We start from the raw sequence: 14,574 nt of genomic DNA, 5'->3' as shown, positions 1-14,574 counted from the left end.
AGTAACCAGTGGTAGTGGAATTAAAAGAAGGGGCTCAACCGGTGAGGGTACGGCAATACCCCATCAGTCTGGAAGCTAGGAAGGGAATAGCCCCCATGATAACTCAATTTTTAGGTTTAGGAATTTTACAGGAGTGTGAATCTGAATTCAACACTCCTATCTTCCCGGTCAAAAAGCCTAATGGCAATTATAGGTTAGTACAGGACCTAAGGGCAATCAACTCTATCACCAAAGATATACATCCCGTGGTGGCAAATCCGTACACATTGTTAACATCTGTTTCTGAGAAATTTCAGTGGTTTACAGTAATCGATTTAAAGGATGCCTTCTTCTGCATACCCCTGGCACCTGAAAGCAGGAATATCTTCGCATTTGAGTGGGAAAACCCTGACACGGGACGGAAGCACCAACTAACATGGACCAGGCTTCCCCAAGGATTTAAATCCTCGCCCACCATATTCGGTAACCAGCTGGCCAAGGAACTTGAGGAATGGAAGACCACCCAGGTAAAAGATTCACCTTTCTCTTATGTGGTGTTGCAGTATGTGGATGATATTTTCCTGGGTACCACAGAACAGGGTCTCTGCCTCAAATTAACCATTGCATTACTGAATATGCTGGGACAGGCTGGATACCGGGTATCCAGAGAAAAGGCACAGCTGGTCAAACAAAAGGTCATCTATTTAGGATGTGAGATTTCACAGGGAGTTCGTCGTTTGGGAGTAAATCGCATACAGGCCATATGTGCAATTCCAGTACCCCGTAATAATCAGGAACTAAGATCTTTTCTAGGAATGATTGGTTGGTGTCGACTGTGGATCCCCGACTTTGGGCTGACAGCCAAACCACTGTATGAGGTTGTGAAGGAACCGAGATTTAAGTGGGGACCCACGGAAGATAAAGCATTTCGGGAGTTAAAACAGGCCCTCAAGGAAGCACCTGCCCTGGGCCTGCCGGATCTAACCAAGGACTTTCAACTGTATGTACATGAAAGGCAAAAGTTGGCCTTGGGGGTGCTCACTCAAAAATTGGGGTCTTGGAAAAGGCCGGTTGGGTACTTTTCTAAACAATTGGACTCAGTAAGTGGGGGATGGCCAGGATGCCTAAGAGCAGTGGCAGCCACAGTGATCCTGATCCAAGAAGCACGTAAGCTAACATTGGGCAAGCATATGACAGTTTATGTACCTCACATGGTCATAACAGTATTGGAACAAAAGGGGGGCCATTGGCTCTCATCAAGCAGAATGCTCCAATACCAGGCCCAATTGAGGGAACAGGATGATGTGGAGCTGAAAATAACAAATCATCTTAACCCAGCAGAATTCCTCAGGTCCACCCAGGAAGAAGGAGAGCTGGAACATGACTGCGTGGAGGTAATCGAACAAGTGTACGCCAGCCGGAAGGACCTGAAGGACGAGCCACTGCCGGACCCTGATTGGGAACTGTTCACGGACGGGTCCAGCTTTGTGGAAAAAGGTACCAGGTATGCAGGGTATGCAGTGGTCACCTTGCAGCAGATAGTGGAAGCAAGGGCATTGCCCCCGGGCACGTCAGCACAGAAGGCAGAAATTTGGGCTCTGGTAAGAGCCCTGTTGTTGAGCCAAGGGAAGAAAGTCAACATATGGACTGATTCCAAATATGCATTTGGAGTAGTACATGTGCATGGGGCTCTGTGGAAGGAGCGGGGACTTCTTAATTCACAGGGGTCGTCAATCAAGCACAGGGAAGAGATAATTATGTTACTGGAAGCAATTTACAAACCATCGGCAGTTGCAGTGATGCACGTCAAAGGACATCGGAATGATCCAGGAAAAGAATTCCAGGGAAATCGACAAGCGGACCAAGTGGCAAAGCAGGTTGCCAGAGAGATATGGACCCAATTAGCTTTGCTACCGGCTCGAGGCAATCCTGCCGCTGCACACATGGAGGACAAACCACATTACTCGCCAGAGGACGAGAAGCTGGCTCGGATGTTGCAGGCACGAAGGAACATCAAGGGTTGGTATGTGACCCCAACAGGACAGGTGATCCTGCCGGTGAGAATTATGAAGATGGTACTGGAAACTGAACACAATAAGTGTCACTGGGGTGCGGAGGCAATGGTAAAATTTTTGAAAAACGAAATATTCTCAAACCAGATGTTAACATTGGCAAAAAGAGTAAACGCAATATGCCCGGTATGTATCAAAAACAACCCAGTGGTAAGAAGGCAGGTACAAATGGGTAAGTTGCAGGTAGGTCCCCAACCAGGAGATTATTGGCAAATAGACTTCTCTGAGTTACCAAAGGCCCAAGCATACAAATATCTGTTGGTGTATGTGTGCACATTCTCGGGATGGCCAGAAGCTTTCCCTTGCAGGACCAATCAGGCAAAAGAAGTGGTAAAAACACTTTTGAAAGAAATTATCCCTAGATTTGGAGTGCCGTTAGGGCTATCATCCGATAGGGGTCCTCATTTTACTGCGGGGGTCGTGCAGGAGATTTCTATAATATTAGGAATAACTTGGAATCTGCACACACCCTGGAGGCCCCAATCAAGTGGTAAGGTAGAGCGGATGAATCAAACATTGAAAAACCAAATTAAGAAAATATGCCAAGAAGCGAAAATCCAGTGGCCGCAGGCATTACCCTTAGCTCTGTTAAGGATAAGGATTAAGCCAAGGGAAAGGATAGGGGTAAGCCCGTACGAGATTTTGTACGGCAAACCTTACCATGCTGCCACATATCAGGGGAACCCTCATCTGGTGGGAGATCAAATGATATTAAATTATGTGTTATCTTTGAATAAAACTCTTATAGCACTCAGAGGAGCATTGCAGTGGAATCGGCCCCTACCCCTAGAGAACCCAGCCCACGACATCTACCCGGGGGATCAAGTCTACATCAGGAATTGGTCAGTGGAACCACTGAAGGAGGTATGGGACGGTCCACATCAGGTGATCATGACCACCTACACGGCCGTCAAGGTCGACGGGATCGACAGCTGGATACACTATACTCGAGTCAAGAAAATTCCAACCCAATGGTCGGTAGAGCCCTTGTCTCCAACAAAATTGGTGTTCAGAGGCAAACCATGAGAATATTGGTCTTTCTCAATTTAATCATAATCGCAGAAACTTTAGTAAAAATTAATGTACCTGAACCTTACCTGTCAATAGTAGAAGGAGCTGATGCTAATTTGACTTGTCTGTTTACTGATAATCAGAAATCTGGATCCACTGAGGTAATAGCAAGATGGAAATGGGTAACAGGAGATAAAGTAATCATGGAAGGGGTAAAGACTACTTGGGATGAGTCACGCCAGAAAGGGACGACTATCCTGCAGATACCTAAAATAGCTAAGGAAAAAGAAGGAGAATATATATGTGTAGTGCTAATTCAGGAGAATTTTGGATATGCGGATGTATATGTGAGCATTAAGCCTTCCACTAAACGGGAAAAGAGAGTAACTAGGCAAGCGATTGATACCGAGGAATTAACAAAGGTTAGAAGTCAGGAAAACCTGGTAGTTGGTTTAATTAGGGACTTTGGTCTTATGCAAAATGTGACGGAAATCACAGCCTGTTTACCCCTACCCCAAGCAGCAGGTGACCCTATACCATGGGGAATAATACCAGTGACGGAGATGCCAGAATCGTTAAGAAATGTTTCCTGGACGTGTCAGTTGGTCCCTAAAATAGTAATGAAAGAAAAGGATGTGTGTAAAACGGCTCGAACAATGACAGAGGTGGAGTGTAAAGGAAAACCTAATTATTTTGGGTGGACACAAAATACTAGAAAGTGTATAGTCGATTTCCCTGGAGATGAGGCGTGTGAAAAATTTACTATAACAACCAAATCCACAGAAAATGAAATGAGTTGTCAAAATGTTACCCAGAATTTAGACGCCTGGAAAGATTGGAAGACGGTATGGGGACCTAGTATTTTGGAACGTTATACCTATCTCGGAAAGATAAATTGGTGTATTCAATGGTCAGGGAATAGAAACCAATCGTACTACAGGGCATATATTACATCTACCTCCTCCAGGCAGTTACATGCTCAAACAGAGGAATGGAAGTGTACAAAAGTATTTACATGTGACACCCCGGAAGAACAAATAGGGCTAGTACCAGTAAAAATGGCACTAAAGTGGGGATGTGAATGTAGGGGATACAATCATACTATAACTATAAAGCACGGGATGGAACCCATAGATTGTAGGCACACAACAGTTCACAGTCCTGGGAATTTAGTATGGGTTTTGGGACATGGCCAATGGACATCTCACCTACCATTAGATGGACTAACCACGCAAATTACTTTGGGTGTACCGACCCTGTGCCCATTTTGGAAAGAGTCAAAATCAACATCAAAAGAGATGAGAAAGAGACAGAGAAGAGATAGCAGTAGGGACCTGGATACTATAGGATTGGACGAAGATGGGTGGCATGAACCCTCATCAGGGGTCAAATTTGGGTGGGTATTGGAGTCCTTATTTGCACCTATTTCCACTTATCGGAACAGGGAAATGTTGTACAAATTATTAGGACAAACAGAGCGGCTGGCGGCAGTGACGAAGAAAGGATTTAGGGATCTAAATCTACAACTACAAGCTACTACGAGGATGACTATACAGAATAGAATGGCCTTGGATATGATGTTATTAAAAGAACATGGTGTTTGTGGGTATCTGCATAACAAGGATGGACACTGTTGTGTACACATCCCAAATGTCACCCAGGAGGTAGAAAAGGATATTAGTCAATTGGAACAAATCGAGGACGAGGTTCACAATGTTCAAAAGGAGGCAGAACACAATTGGGTCGGAGCAGTATTTAGTGCATTAGGGATCCAGGTTTCTGGTTGGATATCATCAATTGTACAATATGGAATCATGATAATCATGATCGTTATAGTTGCTTTGGTATTATACAAGTGTCTTTTAGGAATGATTGCAAAAGAAACTCAACACACTCGAAGGGTAATGAAGGCAATAACTCGAAAAGAAGTAATATTACCAGAAGATGTATTGCCTCCACCTGCCTACCAAGAAGCCTAAGGGTTGAGCATCCTTGTGAAAAAGTCAAAGAATGCTCAAAAGGGGGGACTTGTTGCAAGTAGCAGAAGAAAACAGAAATTTAGAAGTAGTTATGCTAAGGTTTGGACTGGTCAAGCAGGCCAGAAAAACAGACCCTGGAACGGGTCTTGGGAAACTAGCAAGGAATGTGCTGAGAAGAGGGGATCAATAATCAGAGGAATTAGCATATAGAACATGTAGGAAGAGTAAACTGACACTTTGTACTGAAGATAAGGGTTGGTGGTGGGAGTCAGTTAAACAATAGCTTAAGTTAAACAAGATTTGGGGTTTGGGAATGTCTGTCTGTTGTTATCTACATGATTTATGTAGTTGTTTGTGACCTGGACATATGTAATTCTGCACGATGTAAAAAGTATAAAAGCTAGACCAAAAATGAGGGTTTTTGGGAATCCTGACTTGGGACGCTAGTCCTCAGGTTTCCCGGGCCCTGAATAAAGCACCGCATAAACTGACTCTGTTGGTTTGTGTCTTGACTACGGGCAACAAAAGGGTTAGGATATTTATACAGTAAAAGGGTAGGTCACATCATCCTTACATACATATTCATAACAGGTGGAGTTTGGGCGGAGTTGTCTTTTTGGGGATGTGTTCGGGGGTCTTTGGGGGTCTTCAGATGAAGTAACGAAGTCTTCCTCAGGGTTGAACTTTTTACCTTTCTTGCTCTTGATGACTTCATCCCCTTGTTATAGAGGATAATTGGACCCTTGCAATAAAACTTCCCCTTATCTGCTAGTTCTGGCAGCCTCATCCTGCCTTTCGTGCCTGTGTTTGCACTTCCCCAGTGCCCAGCCGTCTCAGTGGTGCCAGAATTTACACTTCTAATTATCTCCAAGACAGAAGTTAATCCTGTTAGGGTCTTGACATGTCTCATCTGCTTTTGGTCACTTCTTTCTTAGTTTATCCCTGAATTCTACTGGTTATGAACATAAATTCATTAACATATATTACAAATTCTAATTCTACATAAAGTAAATTCACACAAACATTATGGCCTGATCCACTCTCTTCTTCATTCTGACTTTTGGACCCCCTTTGGCAATAGTAGAAAATGGCCGCTTAGGGCTGGTAGATTCAAGGTTAGTGGTGAAAGGGAAAGCCGTAGGGTGATTGTTGGTGGTGCTGTGGGTAGGGTTCCATGTGAGGGTTAAGACCAGCCCAAGTTTTCAGTGGTCACTCTTTGCATTTGTTTGCCAGTCCCGATTGTTCGGACTTCTGAAACCCCTTTTCGGCAGTGGGGGAAAATGACCGCTTAGGGCTGGTAGATTCAAGGTTGGTGGTAAGAGGGAAAGCCGTAGGGTGATTGTTGGTGGTGCTGTGGGTAGGGTCCCATGTGAGGGTTAATGCAAGCCAAAGTTTCCAGTGGTCACTCGTTGCATTTGTTTGCCAGTCCCGATTGTTCGTAATTTTGGGTCTCCATTCGGCAATAGGGGAAAAAGGCCGCTTAGGGCTGGTGAATTCAAGGTTGGTGGTGAAAGGGAAAGCCGTAGGGCGATTGTTGGTGGTGCTGTGGGTAGGGTTCCATGTGAGGGTTAAGGTCAGCCCAAGTTTTCAGTGGTCACTCTTTGCATTTGTTTGCCAGTCGTGACTGTTTGGACATTTGGGACCCCATTCGGCAGTAGGGGAAAATGGCCGCTTAGGGCTGGTAGATTCAAGGTTGGTGGTGAAAGGGAAAGCTGTAGGGCGATTGTTGGTGGTGCTGTGGGTAGGGTTCCATGTGAGGGTTAAGGCCAACCCAAGTTTACAGTGGTCACTCTTTGCATTTGTTTGCCAGTCCTGATTGTTCGGACCTTTGGGACCCCATTCGGCAATAGGGGAAAATGGCCGCTTAGGGCTGGTAGATTCAAGGTTGGTGGTAAAAGGGAAAGCCGTAGGGCAATTGTTGGTGGTGCTGTGGGTAGGGTTCCATGTGAGGGTTAATGATAGCCCAAGTTTAAAGACGTCAGTCTTTCCTTTTGTTTGCCAGTCCCGATAGTTCGGACTTTTGGGACCCCATTCGGCAATAGGGGAAAATGGCCGCTTAGGGCTGGTAGATTAACGGTTAGTGGTGAAAAGGAAAGTCGTAGGGCGATTGTTGGTGGTGCTGTGGGTAGGGTTCCATGTGAGGGTAAAGGCCAGCCCAAGTTGTCAGTGGTCACTCTTTGCATTTGTTTGCCAGTCGTGACTGTTCGGACCTTTGGGACCCCATTCGGCAATAGGGGAAAATGGCCGCGTAGGGCCGGTAGATTCATGGTTGGTGGTAAAAGGGAAAGCTGTAGGGCGATTGTTAGTAGTGCTGTGGGTAGGGTTCCATGTGAGGGTTAAGGCCAGCCCAAGTATTCTTTGCATTTGTTTGCCAGTCCCGATTGTTCGGACTTTTGGGACCCCATTCGGCAGTACGGGGAAAATGGCCGCTTAGGGCTGGTAGATTCAAGGTTGGTGGTAAAAGGGAAAGCCGTAGGTTAATTGTTGGTGGTGCTGTGGGTAGAGTTCTATGTGAGGGTTAAGGCTAGCAATGGTTTTCAGTGTTCACTCTTTGCATTTGTTTGCCAGTCCCGATTGGTTGGACTTTTGGGACCCCATTCGGCAATAGGGGAAAATGGCCGCTTAGGGGTGTTAGATCAAGGTTGGTGGTAAAAGGGAAAGCTGTAGCGCAATTGTTGGTGGTGCTGTGGGTAGGGTTCCATGTGAGGGTTAATGCAAGGCAAAGTTTTCAGTGGTCACTCTTCTTATTTGTTTGCCAATCCCGATTGTTCGGACTTTTGGGACCCCATTCGGCAATAGGGGAAATTGGCCGCTTAGGGCTTGTAGATTCAAGGTTGGTGGTAAAAGGGAAAGCCGTAGGGTGATTGTTGGTGGTGCTGTGGGTAGGGTTCCATGTGAGGGTTAAGGATAGCCCAAGTTTTAAGTGGTCACTCTTTGCATTTGTTTGCCAGTCCCGATTGTTCGGACTTCTGAAACCCCTTTTCGGCAATGGGGGAAAATGGCCGCTTAGGGCTGGTAGATTCAAGGTTGGTGGTAAAAGGGTAAGCCGTAGGGCAATTTTTGGTGGTGCTGTGGGGAGGGTTCCATGTTAGGGTTAAGGATAACCCAAGTTTTCAGTGGACACTCTTTGCATTTGTTTGCCAGTCCCGATTGTTCGGACTTTTGGGACCCCATTCGGCAATAGGGGAAAAGGGCTGAATAGGGCTGGTAGATTCAAGGTTGGTGGCAAAAGGGAAAGCCGTAGGGCGATTTTTGGTGGTGCTGTAGGTAGGGTTCCATGTGAGCGTTAAGGCCAGTCCAACTTTTCAGTGGTTACTGTTTGCATGTGGTTTCCAGTCCCGATTGGTTGGACTTTTGGGACCCCATTCGGCAATAGGGGAAAATGGCGGTTTAGGGCTGGAAGATTCAATGATGGAGGAAAAAAGCGAAAGCCTTAGTGCGATTGTTGGTGGCGCTGTGGGTAGGGTTCCATGTGAGGGTTAAGGCTAACAATGGTTTTCAGTGGTCACTCTTTGCATTTGTTTACCAGTCCCGATTGTTCGGACTTTTGGGACCCCATTTGGCAATAGGGGAAAATGGCCGCTTAGGGCTGGTAGATACAAGGTTGGTGGTAAAAGGGAAAGCCGTAGGCCGATTGGTGGTGGTGCTGTGGGTAGTGTCCCATGTGAGGGTTAATGCAAGCCAAAGTTTTCAGTGGTCACTCTTTGCATTTGGTTTACAGTCCCGATTGTTCGGACTTCTGGGACCCCATTCGGCAATACGGGGAAAATGGCCGCTTAGGGCTGGTAGATTCAAGGTTGGTGGTAAAAGGGAAAGCTGTAGGGCGATTGTTGGTGGTGCTGTGGGTAGGGTTCCATGTGAGGGTAACGGCCAGGCCAGGTTTTCAGTGGATACTGTTTTCATGTGTTTTCCAGTCCCTATTGTTCGGACATTTGGGACCCCATTCGGCAATAGGGGAAAATGGCCGCTTAAGGCTGGTAGATTCAAGGTTGGTGGTAAAAGGGAAAGCCGTAGGCCGATTGTTGGTGGTGCTGTGAGTAGGGTTCCATGTGAGGGTTAACACCAGCCCAAGTTTTCAGTGGTCACTCTTTGCATTTGTTTGCCAGTCCCGATTGTTCGGACTTCTGGGACCCCATTCGGCAATAGGGGAAAACGTCCACTTAGGGCTGGTAGATTCAAGGTTGGTGGTAAGAGGGAAAGCTGTATGGCGATTGTTGGTGGTGCTGTGGGTAGGGTCCCATTTGAGGGTTAATGCACGCCAAAGATTTCAGTGTTCAGTCTTTGCATTTGTTTGCCAGTCCCGATTGTTCGTAATTTTGGGTCTCCATTCGGCAATAGGGGAAAATGGCCGCTCAGGGCTGGTAGATTCAAGGTTGGTCTTAAAGGGAAAGCCATAGAGAAATTGGTGGTGGTGCTGCGGGTAGGGTTCCATGTGAGGGTTAAGGATAGCCCAAGTTTTCAGTGCTTACTGTTTGCATGTGTTTTCCCGTCCTGATTGGTTGGACTTTTGGCACCATATTCGGCAATAGGGGAAAATGGCGGCTTAGGGCTGGTAGATTCAACGATGGAGGAAAAAAGGGAAAGCCTTAGTGCGATTGTTGGTGGCGCTGTGGGTAGGGTTCCATGTGAGGGTTAAGACCAGCCCAAGTTTTCAGTAGTCACTCTTTGCATTTGTTTGCCAGTCCTGATTGTTCGGACTTATAAAACCCCTTTTCGGCAATGGGGGAAAATGGCCGCTTAGGGCTTGTAGATTCAAGGTTGGTGGTAAAAGGGAAAGCCGTAGGTTAATTGTTGGTGGTGCTGTGGGTAGAGTTCCATGTGAGGGTTAACGCCAGCCCAAGTTTTCATTGGTCACTCTTTGCATTTGTTTGCCAGTCCCGATTGTTCGGACTTTTGAGACCCTATTCGGCAATAGCGGAAAATGGCCGCTTAGGGCTGGTAGATTCAAGGTTGGTGGTAAAAGGGAAAGTCGTAGCGCAATTGTTGGTGGTGCTGTGGGTAGGGTTCCATGTGAGGGTTACGGCCAGCCCAAGTTTTCAGTGGTCACTCTTTGCATTTGTTTGCCAGTCCCGATTGTTCGGACTTTTGGGACCCCATTCGGCAGTACGGGGAAAATGGCCGCTTAAGGCTGGTAGATTCAAGGTTGGTGGTAAAAGGGAAAGCCGTAGGGAAATTGTTGGTGGTGCTGTGGGTAGGGTTACATATGAGGGTTAAGGCCAGCCCAAGTTGTCAGTGGTCACTCTTTGCATTTGTTTGCCAGTCCCGATTGTTCGGACCTTTGGTACTCCGTTAAGTAATAGGGGAAAATGGCCGCTTAGGGCTGGTAGATTCAACGATGGAAGAAAAAAAAGAAGGTCTTAGGGCGATTGTTGGTGGTGCTGTGGGTAGAGTTCCATGTGAGGGTTTAGGATAGCCCAAGTTTTCAGTGGTCACTCTTTGCATTTTTTTTCAAGTCTCGATTGTTCGGACCTTTGGGACCCCATTGGGCAATAGGGGAAAATGGCCGCGTAGGGCTGGTCGATTCAAGGTTGGTGGTAAAAGGGAAAGCCGTAGGCCGATTGTTGGTGGTGGTGTGGGTTGGGTTCCACATGAGGGTTAAGGCTAGCCCAAGTTTTCAGTGGTCACTCTTTGCATTTGTTTGCCAGTACCGATTGTTCGGACTTTTGGATCCCTGTTCAGCAAGAGGGGAAAATGGCAGCTTAGGCCTTGTAGATTTAAGTTTGGTGGTAAAAGGGAAAGCTGTAGGCCCATTGTTGGTGGTGCTGTGGGAAAAATTCCATGTGAGGGTTAAGGCCAGCCCAAGTTTTCAGTGGTCACTCTTTGCATCTGTTTGCCAGTCCCGATTATTCGGACTTTTTGGACCCCATTTGGCAGTATGGGAAAATGGCTGCTTAGGGCTTGTAGTTTTACGGTTGGTGGTAAAACGGAAAGCCATAGGCTGAGTGTTGGTGGTGCTGTGGGTAGTATTCCATGTGAGGTTTATGGCTAGCAATGGTTTTCAGTGGTCATTCTTTTCATTTTTTTGCCAGTCCCGTTTGTTCGGACTTTTGGGACCCCATTCGGCAATAGGGGAAATGGCCACTTAGGGCTTGTAGATTCAAATTTGGTGGTGAAAGGGAAAGCCATATGCCGATTGTTGGTGGTGCTGTGGGTAGGGTTCCATGTGAGGGTTCAGGCCAGCCCAAGTTTTCAGTGGTCACTCTTTGCATTTGTTTGTCAGTCCCGATTGTTCCGACTTTTGGGACCACATTCGGCAATAGGGGAAAATGGCCGCTTAGGGCTGGTAGATTGAAGGATGGTGGTAAAAGGGAAAGCCGTAGGCCGATTGTTGGTGGTGCTGTGGGTTGGGTTCCATGTGAGGGTTAAGGCCAGCCCAAGTTTTCAGTGGTCACTCTTTGCATCTGTTTGCCAGTCCCCATTGTTCGGACTTTTGGGACCCTATTCGGTAATAAGGGAAAATGGCCGCTTAGGGCTTTTACTTTTAAGGTTCGTTGTGAAACGGTAAGCCATAGGTAGATTGTTGGTGGTGCTGTGGGTAGGGTTCCATGTGAGGGTTAAGGCCAGCCCAAGTTTTCAGTGGTCACTCTTTGCATTTGTTTGCCAGTCCCGATTGTTCGGACTTTTGGGACCCCATTGGGCAATAGGGGAAAATGGCCGCTTAGGCTTTGTAGATTTAAGGTTGGTGGTAAATGGGAAAGCCGTAGGCTGATTGTTGATGGTGCTGTGGGTTGGGTTCCATGTGAGGGTTAATGCCAGCCCAAGTTTTCAATTGTGACTCTATTCATTTGTTTGCCAGTCCCGATTGTTCGGTCTTCTGGGACCCCATTCGGCCATAGGGGAAAAAGTCAGTTTAGGGCTGGTAGATTCAAGATTGGTTGTATAAGGTAAACCTGTAGGCCGGTTGCTGGTGGTACTGTGGGTAAGGTTCCATGTGAGGGTTAAGGCCAGCCCAAGTTTTTAGTGGTCACTCTTTGAAAATGTGTGCCAGTCCCGATTGTTCGAACTTTTGGGACCCCATTCGGCAATAGGGGAAAATGGCCGCTTAGGGCTTGTATATTTAAGTTTGGTGGTGAAAGGGAAAGCCGTAGACCGATTGTTGGTGGTGCTGTGGGTAGGGTTCCATTTGAGGGTTAAGGCCAGCCCAAGTTTTCATTGGTCACTCTTTGCATTTGTTTGCCAGTCCCGATTGTTCGGACTTTTGGGACCCCATTTTGCAATACAGGAAAATGGCCGCTTAGGGCTTGTAGGTTTAAGGTTGGTGGTAAAAGGGAAAGCCGTAGGGCGATTATTGGTGGTGCTGTGGGTAAGGTTCCATGTGAGGGTTAAGGCCAGCCCAAGTTTTCAGTGGTCCCTCTTTTCATTTGTTTGCCAGTCCCGATTGTTCGGACTTTTGGAACTCCATTCGGCAGTAGGGGAAAATGGCTGCTTAGGGCTGTTAGATTCAAGGATGGTGGTAAAAGGGAAAGCCGTAGGGCGATTGTTTTTGGTGCTGTGGGTAGGGTTCCATGTGAGGGTTACGGCCAGCCCAAGTTTTCAGTGGTAAGTCTTTGCTTTTCTTTGCTAGTCCCGATTGTTCGAACGTTTGGGACCCCATTTCGCCATAGGGAAAAAAGTCAGCTTAGGGCTTGTATATTTAAGTTTGGTGGTGAAAGGGAAACCCATAGGGCGTTTGTTGGTGGTTCGGTGGGTAGGGTTCCATGTAAGGGTTAAGGCCAGCCCAAGTTTTCATTGGTCACTCTTTGCATTTGTTTGCCAGTCCCGATTGTTCAGAGTTTTGGGACCCCATTCGGCAATAGGGGAAAATGGCTGCTTAGGGCTGGTAGATTTAAGGTTGGTTGTAAATGGGAAAGCCGTAGGCCGATTGTTAGTGGTGCTGTGGGTAGGGTTCCATGTGAGGGTTAAGGCCAGCCCAAGTTTTTAGTGGTGCCTCTTTTCATTTGCTTGCCAGTCCCGACTGTTCGGACTTTTGGGACCCCTTTCGGCAATAGGGGATATTGGCTGCTTAGGGCTGGTAGATTCAAGATTGGTTGTATAAGGTAAAGTTGTAGGCCGATTGTTGGTTGTACTGTGGGTAAGGTTCCATGTGAGGGTTAAGGCCAGCTGAAGTTTTTAGTGGTCACTCTTTGCAAATGTTTACCAGTCCCTATTGTTCGTACTTTTGGGACCCCATTCGGCAATACGGGAAAATGGCCTCTTAGGGCTTGTAGTTTTAAGGTTGGTGGTAAAAGGGAAAGCCGTAGGCCGATTGTTGGTGGTGCTGTGGGTTGGGTTCCATGTGAGGGTTAAGGATAGCCCAAGTTTTCAGTGGTACCTCTTTTCTTTTGTTTGCCAGTCCCGATTGTTCGGACTTTTGGGACCCCATTCGGTAATAAGGGAAAATGGCCGCTTAGGGCTTTTACTTTTAAGGTTCGTTGTGAAACGGAAAGCCGTAGGGCGATTGTTGGTGGTGCTGTGGGTAGGGTTCCATGTCAGGGTTAAGGCCAGCCGAAGATTTCAGTGGTCACTCTTTGCATCTGTTTGCCAGTCCTGATTGTTCTGACTTTTAGGACCCCATTCGGCAATAGGGGAAAATGTCTGGTTAGGTGTTGGGGAAACAGTTCAGAAATATCCAGGTTGTGAGCAATCCTGACTTACTTCAATTTAGGCTACATTGGGTTAATGGTTATTGAGACCTAGTTAGAGGCTTTCTAAGAATGAGCTACTGGGAAAGAGATAACTTAATTGGCAACAGAAGAGGAAAATAATTATGTGAGAAGAATCTTTCCGTGAGAATGGAATGTGTAATTGGAATACAAAGTCACCTGCATGATAAGATGGTGTAAACAAGGCTTCTCTATATAAAGTGAGTGCAAGTTGCTAATAAACGATTTTCCTGCGATCATATTGATGCGTACATGGAATCCTTAAGCCTCCGCAGATTGTTTTCCCACAGTTAGGCTTTTTAGATTTACGGTTAGTGGGGAAAGGGAAAGCCGTAGGCTAATTGTTGGTGGTGCTGTGGGAAAGGTTCCATATGAGGGTTAAGGCAAGCCAAAATTCTCATTGGTCACTCTTTGCATCTGTTTGCCAGTCCCGATTGTTCGGACTTTTGGGACCCCATTCGGCAATACGGGAAATGTCCGCTTAGGGCTTGTAGGTTTAAGGTTGGTGGTAAAAGGGAAAGCCGTAGGCCGACTGTTGGTGGTGCTGTGGGTAGGGTTCCATGTGAGGGTTAAGGCCAGCAAACGTTTTCAGTGGTCACTCTTCGCATTTGTTTGCCAGTCCCTATTGTTCGGACTTTAGTGACCCCATTCGGCAATAGGGGAAAATGGCCGCTTCGGGCTGGTAGATTCAAGGATGGTGGTAAAAGAGAAAGCCGTAGGGCGATTGTTGGTGGTGCTGTGGGTAGGGTTCCATGTGAGGGTTAAGGCCAGCCAAAGTTTTCTGTGGTCACTCTTCAGATTTGTTTGCCAGTCCCGATTGTTTGGACTTTAGCGACCCCATTTTGCAATACGGGAAAATGGCCGCTTAGGGTTGGTAAATTAAAGGTTGTT

This window comes from Calypte anna, chromosome 14 (genome assembly GCF_003957555.1).
Source record: "Calypte anna isolate BGI_N300 chromosome 14, bCalAnn1_v1.p, whole genome shotgun sequence".
In the NCBI taxonomy this organism is placed as follows: Eukaryota; Metazoa; Chordata; class Aves; order Apodiformes; family Trochilidae; genus Calypte; species Calypte anna.
The sequence above is the reverse complement of the archived record's forward strand: the minus strand, read 5'-3'. Positions refer to the sequence as shown.